General features: G+C 35.2%; 1 non-coding gene across 1 annotated transcript; it reads left to right on the forward strand.

Annotated features, from left to right (window-relative positions):
- The first annotated feature begins 13401 nt into the window (after positions 1–13401).
- LOC144322882 (U6 spliceosomal RNA) lies at positions 13402–13508 on the forward strand. Its single transcript, XR_013388480.1, has one exon. It is a non-coding gene; the product is annotated as a U6 spliceosomal RNA (small nuclear RNA).
- Positions 13509–14169: the final 661 nt, after the last annotated feature.

Raw genomic sequence — 14169 nt, forward strand, 5'->3', positions numbered from 1 at the left:
TATTGTACACCTGAAATGAATATAACACTATGTTAACTATACTGGAATTAAAATTATAAACAAATAAATAAATTATGGGTAAAAAATTAAAATAAAGTAAATAAATAAAATTCTCCCACAAAGAAATCTCCAAGCCCAGTTAACTTTAGCTGGAAATTTTTCCAAACATGTATGGGAAAAGTAACTCCAACCTTATATAAATTCTACAAAGAAGAAGTACTCTTCTCACCCAGTTTTATAAGGCCAGTATCAACTAAATGCCAAAATTTGATAAGGTCATCACAAGAAGGAAAGATTACAGCTCACTCTTTTCATAAAGATATTCGTAAAATCTGGAAGCAAGTATTAGCCAATTAAATGCAGCAATTAAAATGCCTCGTTAATACATTACAGACATTTGGCTTTGTTTCAGGAATGCAGGTTGGTTTAACATTAGAAACTCAGTGTTAACTCACCACATCAGCAAAATAAACGAGAAAAACTATATCATTACCTTAAACAGGAAGAAAAAGTATTTGATAAAATTCAACTCTCATGTGCGATAAACATAAAATCTTAGCAGACCAAGAGTGGAAGGAAACAGCTTTAATTCGATAAAGGGCATTTAAAAACCCTCACAGCAAACATCATATTTGAAAGCATTCCCCCGGATCAGGAGAGAGGTAAAAGGACCCAGTATCATGATTTCTATTCAACATTTTATGGGTTAGCTCAACTGGTACAATAAGGCAAGAAACATAAATAAATGTTATTATGATAAGAAAAGAACAAATAAAACCATCCTTATTTATACATGGCATGACTTTGTCATCTGGTTTCCAGTCATATTCTGAGACAAGAGGTTGTAATGAAGGCAGAATTTATATTTGTAAAGCTTTCCTGTGTGAGGTAGCAATTGTCTATTATTTGTAAGTGAAAAGGTATATATTTTATACCTGGGCTCCATCCCAGGACCCTGAGGTTGAAGTCAGGAGCTTAACAGGCTGAGCCCCCCCCCCCCAGGCGCCCCCCAAATATCTTTTTTAAAGTAAACTTTAAAGTTCAGCTTATATACATAGTTGTTTCTTTTTTGAATTTTTACATAAAAAAATTTAAAATTTTGGACTAGTTTCTCTCCGTTATAAGTGGCTGAGGTCAGAGAACTGGGAGGTACTCTCACTCCCTTGGTCTTGCTGCACTCTGCATTCTTGTAGTGGATATAGTTGTAATTTTCCATATCCAACTTCTCTAGTGATCTTCCAAAAACAAATCAGATCATTACCCTTCTGCTTACTGCTTAAAATTTTTCAGAGGATCCAGTGCTTCCTATCCCAATGCCTGTAAAGGCCTCAGTAAGTAAACCTCCCTCATCTTTGAAGCCTTTTCTCTCTCCACTCTCCACAATCCTCAGGACCTTTCTGCATTCCAGTTACACCAAATTGAAAGCACAACAACATATTCTGCTTCGTTGTAACTTCACACCTTTGAACTTACTATTTCCTCTAATTGGAGTCCCCTCTAAACCTCTGCCTCCTTGATAAAGAGCTGCTCATCATTCAAAACATGGCACAGGTCTCATTTACTCTTCAAAGACTTTCTCATCCCCAGGTATATTTACTATGTCTCTCCTCTGTTTCCCTATAGCATTTTGAACATTGTGTTAACATTTTCAGTTTACTTTTCTCTCTCCTGCACCGGGCTGTGCATATCTTGAGGGAAGAAGGGAGTATTATTATTCTTCTTAGCACCTAACTCAGTGCTCGATATTTAGCCAGCAATAATAAAAAAAAAAATGACAACCAAGAAACCCAAAGGTGCCCTTCTTATGTCCAAATTATTGCAAGTGTCTATATTAGCACAGTCTAACTTAATGATGTTGAAGGTTGAGGTTAGAGTTTGGTGTCCAAAGCAAGCTGCTAACAGCTTCCTTCTACAGGATTCTCCCTAATAAATTATACACACCAAGAGAGGAGCTAAATGGAGAAAAGAAACTGTTTTATAACCACCAGCAGATGACTTTCTAGTAAAATCTGATAAGATAATGTAATGAGAAACAAAAGATACTATCTAAACTGGCTCCCTTTCTCTGAAGTCCCAAAATCTTCCTAAACCCTCCCCCTTCAAGGTTTAGCGTATTCCTGAGAGCCCATGCATCTCTCAAGAAATCCTATGATAATTAAAAGGACTGGTGAGTGTCCCTGGATTTACCTCTCTTCATCATGAACTTGTCCAAGTCAGAGAGTCCTGTTTGTGGGAGAAGTCTCCTAAATTTAATAAGACCTTTAATAAGACCTAAGACCTACAGAATAGTTGGAGGTTGGAGTTTGAGATAGGAGCTACTGAGCTTCAAGTCACAAGATTTATAAGATTATGATACTTTATTCCTCTTCAACTTTACAAACAGAAGTAATCCTTATTGTCTTAACTCTAATTTCCATAGATTTTTAAACGTTTAAATGGTAGGCCTGATTTGTTCAACACATTTTGAGTATTTTATCTTCAGAACTTCAAGAAACAGTTTTATGTATATATCTTTTCTAATTTTTACAACATCTTTTGAAATAAGAGATGATGGCATCATTATGCAGATGTTAAAACTGGGTGGGAGATAAAACGTCATGATTTATTTTTCTACCAAGTAGAGCCAACCCCCCCCCGGGTAGGCAAGTAAGGAGAGATTAAGGACAGCCACCTTTCTGAAGTCATGTATGTGCATTTGTCTGGAGCATCTTTTTTACTTCTTTTAGAAGAGATATATGAGGGCAGGTCTTCCATCTGCTTCCTGCTCACTGAAACACATAGCCAAAAAGCAGAATTGACTATAGAGATGGGATGATTTGATGTCCAAATTTGTCTTATCCCACATCATTCAAGTTCCTTGAGGCCCCCTTTTTTCCCTTAAACTATTGATTTCTTGTATGTTTTTTTCTGGTATATAGATGCTGAAAAGTCTCTGCTGGCTTCTAATGTTCTGATTTCATTCAGTGAGGGTTTCATGTGTTACCTTATCTCAAGAAAGTATATTTCTATTTCTGCTCACTTGCAATGAGAAAACCTTTGGTTTGCAAAACATTTAAATCCATGAAAAAAGAATGGCAGCTTTTTCTACAGATGCTGTTACAAAGGACCTAAATTACACGTGTGTGCGTGTTTAAGATGATCTTTTTTAATTAAGTGTTTTGCCCTCCGAGCACTACTTAGCCAAGAAGAGGCCAGTTCTAGTCCTGAACTCATCCTTAAAGAGCTAAGCTTAATTACTTTATAATTGTGTGGGAAAACCCAAGCAGAGTTTATCGTTTCCTCTTGCAGAAACAGCAGGGTGATGCTAAGTCTCTGCAGGGTGCATTGCAGATCACAAATTTTCTTCAAATTGTTCAGCAAATTGTGGTAAGAGAAAGAGAGACAGACAACTATACTGTGCACTGGAGTTAAAAATGTTTTTATTTTACTTGTTTTTATACATATGCATTGTCTTCTTTTAAATTTTCTTGGGCATTTTAATAGAAATGTTAGAGCAATACAGCAAAAGACCTTAGGACTTTAGAGGTATTTGTCTCTGGGCAAAATCCCCAGGAGCTACAAGATATTGGCTTTCTCATGTAATTTGGATTTTAAAACATGGTTTATAGGGAAACTCACTAAGACAAAACATCTCATTAACAGGGCATCCAATGAGACTGAATTATGGTTTCCTATTATAGATATGAATACAGATTGATTCAATTGCCAATTTGAAGATTCATGGTATTATTATTTCTGCTGTTAAATTTAACTTGGCTCAATTAGGTCCCAAAAGTTGTATCCCAAAGAATATAAGTACAGTCAGCTATGAAACCCATATTTTTAATTCTATTTAGAAAAATATTTTATTTTTTTAATAATAAATTTATTTTTTATTGGTGTTCAATTTGCCAACATACAGAATAACACCCAGTGCTCATCCCGTCAAGTGCCCCCCTCAGTGCCCGTCACCCATTCACCCCTACTCCCCCCCTCCCCTTCCACCACCCCTAGTTCGTTTCCCAGAGTTAGGAGTCTTCATGTTCTGTCTCCCTTTCTGATATTTCCTACCCATTTCTTCTCCCTTCCCTTCTATTCCCTTTCACTATTATTTATATTCCCCAAATGAATGAGACCATATATTTTATAAAACTTTCCTATGTGCAGGAATCTGGATGTGTTCTATCAGTGGTACACATTATTTTCCCTTTCACTTATTTTAATTTATACCATCCATTACATCCCCTTGTTATCTACATCCACCTTCTTCCATTTCTCAACCATTAATATTCAAGCAATATTTATTGAGTACATAATAAATACTAACATTTGAAGACATTCGTTTACTCACTTAATAATGACCAAGAAGCAACAAGTAATATTATCCTCATTTTATTTTATTTTTTAAAGATTAATTTATTTATTTTAGAGAGAGTGCATGGGGGGGATGAGACGGACAGAGGAAGAGGGAGAAAGAAACTCTAAGCAAACTCCATGCTGAGTGTAGAGCCCCACACAGGGCTTGATCTCACAACCCTGAGATCACAATCTGAGGCGAACCAAGAGTTGGATGCTTAACCGACTTCATCACCCTGGCGCCCTTATCCCTATTTTAAAAATGAGAACATGAGACTCAAACGCTTAAGAATATAGGATCCAAAGTAGGAAGAGGAGGGAGTCATTCTTTTTCCCAAAAATCTTCCGGTTGTCTCATATGCTCAGCTCCTTAACATTCCTCCTTAAATTGAACCATATATCTTTCTGACAAAGAATTCTTTCTCAGGTACCTTCTCCCAACACCTGAAATCTGGTTATTATTTTTAAAATTTGCCTTCTCCTATCTCATTCTTTTTATATCCCTACCCATAAGGCAAAATTAAATCTATCATATTGATCCACTCAGGCACACTCTATTTTTTGTTTTTTTCTGAAGTGCATAACATTTGGGGTAGCTCTCATTAAGAAAATGTTTTATTCTTCCACAATATGTGCCATGGGGTTTACTGTGTGCATGTGTGTGTGTGTGTGTGTGTGCACGTGCATAATAAAGATTGCAATTTCTGTGGAAATAATATGTGGAACAGGTATATTTAATGTGAAAACAAGTTTATATTTTACATATCCCAGCAATTTCTTCTGTTGCTGTTTTCATCTAGGTCTTCATAATACAGTACCCAGGTTACTGAAATAGTGTTCTGATTGATTCTATCACCTCCAGTGCTTCTCACTTCCAAGGCAGACCACTTGAGACTAGTTGATTAATTTTCCTGAAATACAACTCTAGTATCATACCTCTCCAGTTCAGATACTTTTTGAAGGCTCCAAACTGGTTACTGGATAAATTTCTAAATCAATATCTTGTCTTTCAATAACCTATACATTTAGGCTCCAACTTTCTTTTTAAGCCTCATTTTGTACCACTTTTCTTGATATACTATATGCTTCAATCACATTCATCTAGTTGATTTTTCCATAAGTGCAAAATAATAGTAAGCATGTTGGGGCATCTGGATGGCTCAGTCTCCTAAGCATCTACCTTTGGCTCAGGTCATGATTCCAGGGTTCTGGGATCGAGTGTCACTCACATCAGGCTCTCTCTTCTCCCTCTCCCCCTGCTTGTGAGGTTTCTCTCTCTCTCTCTCTTTCTCTCTCTCTCTTTCAAATAAATAAATGAAATCTTAAAAATAATATTAAAAATACTAAGAATGTTAATACCATTCACATTTTAGAAATATCCTGAACACTCAGCCCTTGATAAATTTCTCACATCTTGACCACACTCATCCAGTTAAAGGAGTAAATTGTGGGTGAAGTCTACTATTCCTATCTAGAAAAGACCTTTCCCACCCTCAATATTCACAGCATGGTCTGCACCACTTATATAAAATTTGCAACTTTCTGTTCTGTGTTGTTGATATCTTATTTCCATATTACAAATAGAAGGAAAAATGCAGGTCTGAATTTTTTTTACTCCAAAGATTCTAGTAAAGTTCCATATTCTTTAATATCTATTTCCCTGAAAATTGCCATATGCAATAGGGCATTTGCCCCCTTAGATAAACAAAACAATACTGAAATTCCCAAATTATGAAATCTTTGAGGAAAGGAACTATAATCTTTTACATATACACATTCCTTGTGACAAATAATAGATGTTTGCATAACACTCTGATTCTTCTCTATACTATATCACTTATTACACTGTAATGTAATTAGTTTAATGTGTTTGTGTTTCTCCTTTTCGTTATCCCTATGAATTCTCAAAAGTAGAAACTATATATTATTTAGTTTTATATCTCCATATTCAAAAGAAAGACAGCTCCTATTTTCTGCTTAAATAAGCATTTGGATTAGAAAGTTAATAAAGAAATTATTAACGGCATTTTGATCAAATGCAACTAGATATGCAGAAGTCATCATAAAACATTAAAACTAATTATTAATTAAAATCTCAGAGAAATTAGCTTAATCATAATGCTTAGCTTTATAAAATGTTCTCAAAAACACATCTGAAAATAACCAAAATATCAATTTTAACCTTTCCAGGCAAGTACTTATCCTAAAAATAAGATAGAGAATCAGTTTAGTGAAAAGTCATTATTTTACAGAATGCAGCAGGATATTTTCCCAGTAGAATAACCCCAATTATTACCAAAAGATTTCAAGAGCTGAAATCAGAATAGAATACTCTTGGAAAAGTGTGATACCATTTTAGGAACTAGAACAGGAGCCCTGAATTTAGAGCCAGGAGGTCTGGATTGGAGATTTCCTCTTGCAGTAGCAAGCTCTTTAGTCTTAAAAAGCCACTTCTCTTTTCTGAGACTGTTTTCTTGTCTATAAAATGAGGCAATTTACTTATGTCATATTTTTGAGTTATGCATTTCTATTATTTCAGATATAACTGTCACAATCTCTACTTTAGAAATTATATATTAACTTTCAAGTAGAGAGCTACTATAAGATGATTCTTGGAGCCAATTGACTTATTCATGAAATATCTCCTGAGGGTTAATAATTTATTCTGTTTTCTTTCATCGATTGACTATTTTTTCCCCACTCTCTATTCTGTTGGGTTTTGTGTGCTTTGTTATTTGTTTGGAATAAATATAAATGTGTATAAATAGAACAATGTAAAACTCCCTCCTGCATTTTGAGGCCCTAGTATGCTTTGCATCTGAAACTATGAAAAATACATAGAAAGAAGGGAAGATTTTTGTTGCCAACCCAAGCTATTGAATTTCCTGTTTAGCAATAGCAGGTTTGATTTGTTTCTGAATAGGCAATAAACAGGTCTAACCCAATAGGCAGCTTTGGAGCAAAAAAATTGCCCATTATAAGAGTCAACTATTGAGCAAAAATTTCAAGCCCTAGTCCTCTCACTTGATTCAATCATTTACTGGGAACTCCCCAAAAGAATGTGTCCTTGACTTGAATGGTGACCATGGCTGTGGTTGAAAGCTCTACATTCAGAGGTTCAGACTCACAACTGACAACAAATTCTGTCTTTGGGGGAGATCTGGGCCATGAGCCACTAGCATTCCATAGCTGCCAAGTCAATAAGCAGAAAGGAAGGAAGCTCTCTACCCATCTGTGGGGCAAATTCAACTAGCAGAGAGAGCTCTAGCATTAGGCAAATCAGAGTACACATACTTCTAGCATACAGTTGCTGCATTATATCAGGTATGTTGCCTAGTATTTCTGAGTATTATTTTCCGTATATATAATGTGAAAATAATAGTAATTTCCTTATAATTATCTGTTAAATAAATGAGTAAGACTGTTGTATAGATTAAATGAGATAATGTCTGGAAAGGGCTTAATAGAGTGTTTTAGTATATAATGAACGTTCAGTAGACACATTGAAGTAACAAATTGCCCTAATTTTTGATTTGCAAGAGTTAAGAGACTCTAGTCTCTAGTTTTGATAGAATATCTTAAGGAATTCCTTTTTTCCTGGATATTTTATACACAAAAATGGGACCATAACAACACACATTACCCTTTCTATTTGGAAAAACTCAATTTCCTTCTTTGTAAGGAAATTGTAAGATCTATCCATTGTGATGTGTTAAATAACCAGCATAGTAAGTTGTGATGGAAAGTTCTGGCATCTTAATTCTAAGTGTACCCTTTGAACACAAGCCAATATCTTGATATTATTCCATTTGTATTTCTTTCTGAATAATTTCCTTGGTTAAGCGATTCTGCTGAAATCCTACTTGAATCGGCTCTCTTTTCTGGAAATTTGCCATCTAAGTACTCACTCACAATGTTTGGCAGACTCTCCTTTTTCACTGATTTACCATTACAAAGCCATTTTGGTTCATTATTATAATTTTCATTTCAACTAAAATTGATCCTTTAGTTTAAAGCCATTAAATTCACTACAGCAATTATTTTTCATTCTTGGCACCTATTGTTCTATACTATTACTAATACTCAAAGCTATGATGATGATAATGATAACAAATTTATCATAGTTCTATATCATATATCCATATGATATTCCATATCACTTTAGTTTGGGACATATTCGTTGTTAATAACTAAGTGACTAAAGTAATCTTGAGATGTTGTTCTTTATTTTGAATACAAATATTTGTTGTTCTTTATTTTTTAATTATTTCTTTGGAAGTTATTCCCAGATTGAGAGTGCTGGGTCAGAAAATAACATATTCAAGGGATCCCTGGGTTGCTCAGCAGTTTAGCACCTGCCTTTGGCCCAGGGCGTGATCCTGGAGTCCCGGGATGGAGTCCCACATCAGGCTCCTTGTATGGAGCCTGCTTCTCTCTCTCTGTCTCTCATGAATAAATAAATAAAATCTTTAAAAATAAAGAAAACATATTCAAGACTGGGCATTTATTGCCAAATTAGTTTCCAAATATATTATTTTAACTGACAGTGCAAATAGCAATGAATACATATATTTATTCCCCTGAAGTGCTGCCAATATTCTAAGGTATGGAAAGGTAAGCAGCAGCATAGCTACTGGCACCCATGTTTCTTGATTTTGTCATGTACTGTTTTCAGCACAGTGTAGCATATAAGCAAAAAGTATATATTAATAGAGTAGATACACCTGCATATTTTACCATGTGATCTAACTTCCAATAATCCTCACCCCCACACACATATATACATACAATTCGCTAGTACAAATTAGAAGTTGAATATTGATTTTCTCTTAATTTTCAGGCATATATTTACATAAAATCAGTTTTGGTCCATGGTGGTTAACTGAGCATAGGCTCAGGACCTTACTCCCAGGTCTCCCATTTACTAGATGTGTGACAACACACAGATCATTTAATATCTCTCTGTGTTTCTGTTCTGAAAAAATGAAAATGACAATGATATCTACTTAATAGTATTATAAAATTTAAATGAGTTAATGTAAGAAAAATCATAGCTCCTAATATATAGTCAACTATCAACACATGTTAGCTATATCTTTAAAGTTTAATACCTATTGTGCAGGTACATACTTAAAAGGGTTTGTCTAAAATGATTATGCCATTTATGTTTATTTTTAACAGATGTTTTACATTAGGAAGATCAGGGAAAGCAAATAGGTCTCATCAATGTGAATTGATTGGTAATAGCTTGCTGGAACATTGGGCTAAAAAGAATTTTGTGTCCATGCCTGTGACTAGATAGAAAGAGGGTCGTTCTTGATTAGTGGTGTCTGCCGAGGTACAGAAAAGACAACTGGAAGTGTTTGTGTCAGATATTTGATATATTTGCTACAGACAAAACATAAATAATCAAATATTTATATCTAAGTCATTTTATTGGTTCTGTGTAGACACAGAATGAAAATCATTTTATTGGCTCTGTATATACATAAACTATAATAATTTAGCATCTCTCAGTTATTAGAGAGAGGATCTGAAGCAGAAATTGAATTTACAGTGAAGGACCCCATCTTTCAATAAATCACTTTGATTACATAAGTTTTCTTTTAAGGAAAAGCATGTTTTCTACTATTTGCATTCAACTATAGAGAAGCAAAAAAAAAAAAGATATTCTAGTTCTCAAAGATTTAAGCTCAAAATAATGCATATGTGGCTTCTTAATAATAAATCTTTGTTTCCTACCTACTACACTATGTTATTATAGGAAGAGAAAACAGTTCCTACTGTGCTGCCATCTGTCTCCCCAGCTAGTCTAAGAGGAGTTCATACAGAAGAATCAAATCTTATTCATTTGTGTGTCTAATACTTGGTCTAGAGTCAATGTTCAGTCAATGTTTGTTGAATAAATGAGTATCTTCTAGGTCTCAGGCACATTGGTAGTAGGATTCAAGATGAATGAGAGGACCCCTGGGTGATGGCAGATGCTTCCATTGCCAGAACACAGTAGTACTCTCAGTGGTTATCATAGCTGATGGGAATTTCTCAAGCTCCACAAGCAGAAGGACGTAGAAGCATAATGGTTAGACACTGCCTTAGCCCCTTTGCAAAAGTCATCTCTGGCACCTATAACCCGTGGCAAGAATTTTAAGGCAAGTTTTTTCAGAACTCATCAGTGAAATTCTTGAAATGTTCTTGCTAAGAGTTCCAAATTATTTTCAAATTTCTAATTCCAATAAGTGGTCTCTTTTCATTTATTTTTATACTCTGAGATATCCGGCAGTAATCATCACTTCCTGTTATTGGAAATACTTTCTTTACTAGATTTCCATCACATCATGCTATCATAATTTTTTCTCTCTCTTTTTGCTTCTTTTCAATCTATTCCATTTATCTTTCAACTTGTTGCTATTCCCTGGGAGGTGTACTATTGGCTCTTTTCTCTTTTCCATGTATACTCTTATTTCAAATCACCTACTTATCTAAACTCAGCTATAATCTTTATGTTGGTTATTGTTTGAAGTGACATTTTATGCTCTAATTCTTGAAATTTGGACTTAAATTTGAATTCCCCTCTGGACATCTTTCTCTAGATTATCTCCAGGGCCCTCAACTTTAACCTATCTAAAACCATAATTACGATTTCCCCTGCCAAAAGTTTTCTTACCCACTTATTTCTTATGTAAAAAAAAATGATTATAAGTTTTGGTGAGTTACAAGTTCTATGAGAACGCCTATGACAAAGCTTTTCTCTTCCTCAGTCAACATATCTAATTATTTGTTAAGTTCTTTTGAGTCCAACTTTTCCAGTGTATTGTCAACCCTGTCCTTTCTATTCCCACTATCCTCGTCCTGGATGAAGTCTCCATTGTCCTCTATATTACTATAATAGCGCCCTTATTTATTTCCCTGAGTATAAAGTCTCCTCTCTATCTATACTGATACTAGAGTCGTGTGTCTTTAAAAATAAGTCAGTAACTATCATCCTCCATTCCATTTACTTTAGAGAAAAATCCACTGCCTTTGCATGGAATTTTCCAATCCCAATAATGTCTTTTGCAATATTCCAAATATATCAATGCTTTTATGGAGCAGAAATGGACTAAATGCTCCACTTAAAATAACAAAGACTGCCAAACTGAATGAAAATGCAAAACCTAGACACAAAAGGCACATCTAAAATGCAAAAATACAAAATGATTAAAAGTACAAGAAAGAAAAAGAAATACCAAACCAAACAAGACAGAACAAAAAACCAAAGAAGTTTATATTAGTGCCTGGTAAGTTGTATGAGCTCCATAAATATCGATTTTATTGAGAAACCTATCCAATGTTCTATAATGATGACAGGAACAGGATTATAACCCTGGCAACCCAAAGTCCATATGCTCTTAACTATTACACAGAGCAGCACAGGCACAGAATAAACGTTGTTAACAAGAAAGGGAATAGAAAAGAAATACAGCAAAATGCAAAATTCCTACCTATCAAAGGTACCATAAAGAAAATTAAAGGAAAGCTATACTTACAAAGAAATTATACTTTAATCTGATCTAGTCTCTAGATAGAACTATTAGTTTACAGGTATTATAAACTCAGAACATGTTCAGTGATGCCAGAGATGCAATCAGCAAAATACAAAGCTGTGGGTTTTTGGAATCCATCTCTGCCTTTACTGTAAGGCCATGATAGCCATGGGCTGTTCTCCATAAATTACTATGATAGACTTCTTCCTAGAGGAATTCTTTTATCTGTAGATTTCGTGCTAGGTATCCCCAAAAGACTTGAGGCTGACTGTCAGTCTAAGATGCTTCCACCCGATTTAGATCATGATCTAAAAGTTCTCAGTTTTCCCTGATTCCTTCCTACTTATTTTCTCACAATCCCCCAATTAAACACTGTTTTGGCATCTGCTTCTTGGAGGATACAGACTAACACATCTTACTTAGAAGGCCCTGTACAGCATGGCCTCTTCATCTCCACCTTGCACAACACCTCCTCCGATACTCTCTTCTCCAACACTAGTCTTCTCCTGAAATTAATTCTCTTCTATCTTTTCCTACTTAATCTACTGGTCCTTCAGCTCTCAGTTTAAGAATACCATTTGCAGGGGTGCTTTCAACATATTACATGTTATAAAAGCCTCTTGATGATAAAGCACTATTGCATTTCAAATTTTTAAAAATATTTTATTTATTTATTCATGAGAGACACACAGAGAGAGGCAGAGACACAGGCAGAGGGAGAAGCAGGCTCCATGCAGGGAGCCCAATCTGAGACTCGATCCCAGGACCCCGGGATCACATCCTGAGCCAAAGGCAGACGTTCAACCACTGAGCCACCCAGGCGCCCCTGCATTTCAAATTTTATATTTATTTTGTGACCATTATGTTCATTATTCTCTGCCTTGCAAGACTACAAGCTAAGTAAATAAATGGTTGCATGAGCAAACTATTCACTCATCACTGTATTCCCATCATATTGTAAAGTGCCTGGCATATAATAAGTGCTCAATAAATCTATGCCAAATAAAACAATGAAAATTAGCTGTATAGAAATCCCCACTTTTATTGACAGCAAATCACACTAGAGTCCAGCAAAATATTTGGCTGCTTATATCTCGTCTTTCCCCTCACCTGCCTGGGGCTAACCTTATTTATTCTTTTGATCTCAGCACAGTTATCTTCTCCTCAGAAGAGCCTTCAATGAAGATTGCCACCACCAGATAGAAGACTCTACATTATATCCTCTAATGGTCCAGATAGTCTTCCTTCACATATTTTATCACATCTTTTAAATTTTTACATTAGTTTATATAGTTATTTAATTGCATAAAGATAAATTGATTAAATAATCTACCTTCAGTAGATTCTAAGTTCTATAAGGATATAAATATCCACAATATATATGGATATTACATATATTACATATGTACACATATTACATATACCCATATGTATTACATATATCCATATATATCCAGAAATATATGTAATATGTATATAATATATACATATTACAGTTAAATGAATTAAGAAGATTTCTCTTCGGTTAAGAAGGCAGCTTTAGGTGCTCGCTTCAGTAGCACATATACTAAAATTGGAATGATACAGAGAAGATTAGCATGGCCCCTGCGCAAGGATGACACGCAAATTCGTGAAGCGTTCCATATTTAAAAAAAAAAAAAAAGAAGGCAGCTTTAGGAAGGAATATTTGGACCAGTTTAGAATAAAGGGGGCAACTGTTACCTAAGCAAATCATCTAAGCCAGTCCTGGGATAAAAATGGGGTGACAGATATGTTACACAGATCACTATTATATTCATAAAGATGAAAAGAAATAGGAACACCTAGGTGGCTCAGTCTGTTGTGTCTGTCTTTGGCTCAGGTCATGATCCCAGGGTCCTGGGATCAAGCCCCGGATCTGAGCTCCCTGCTCTATGGGGAGTCTGCTTCTTTCTCTCTCTCGCTCTGCACCTCCCCCTTGCTCATGCATTCTCTCTCTTTCTATCTCAATCAATCAATCAATCAATCAGTCAATCAATCACTTTAGAAAACAAGATGAAAAGAGAATAAAGCACATACAAAGAAATAAGTCTTGGCCAACTGATGTATAAAATGTTTGCCAGGAACACGTGGGTGGCTCAGCATTGAGCATCTACTTTTGACTCAGGTATGATCCCAGGTCCAGGGACTGAGTTCTGCATTGGGCTTCCTGTGGGGGGCCTGCTTTTCCCTCTGCCTATGTCTCTGCTTCTCTCTCTGTTTCTCTCTCTGTCTCTCATGAATAAATAAATAAAATATTTTAAAAGCAAATAAATAAAATATTTTCCAGAAT

This window comes from Canis aureus, chromosome 10 (assembly GCF_053574225.1).
Source record: "Canis aureus isolate CA01 chromosome 10, VMU_Caureus_v.1.0, whole genome shotgun sequence".
Classification (NCBI taxonomy): domain Eukaryota; kingdom Metazoa; phylum Chordata; class Mammalia; order Carnivora; family Canidae; genus Canis; species Canis aureus.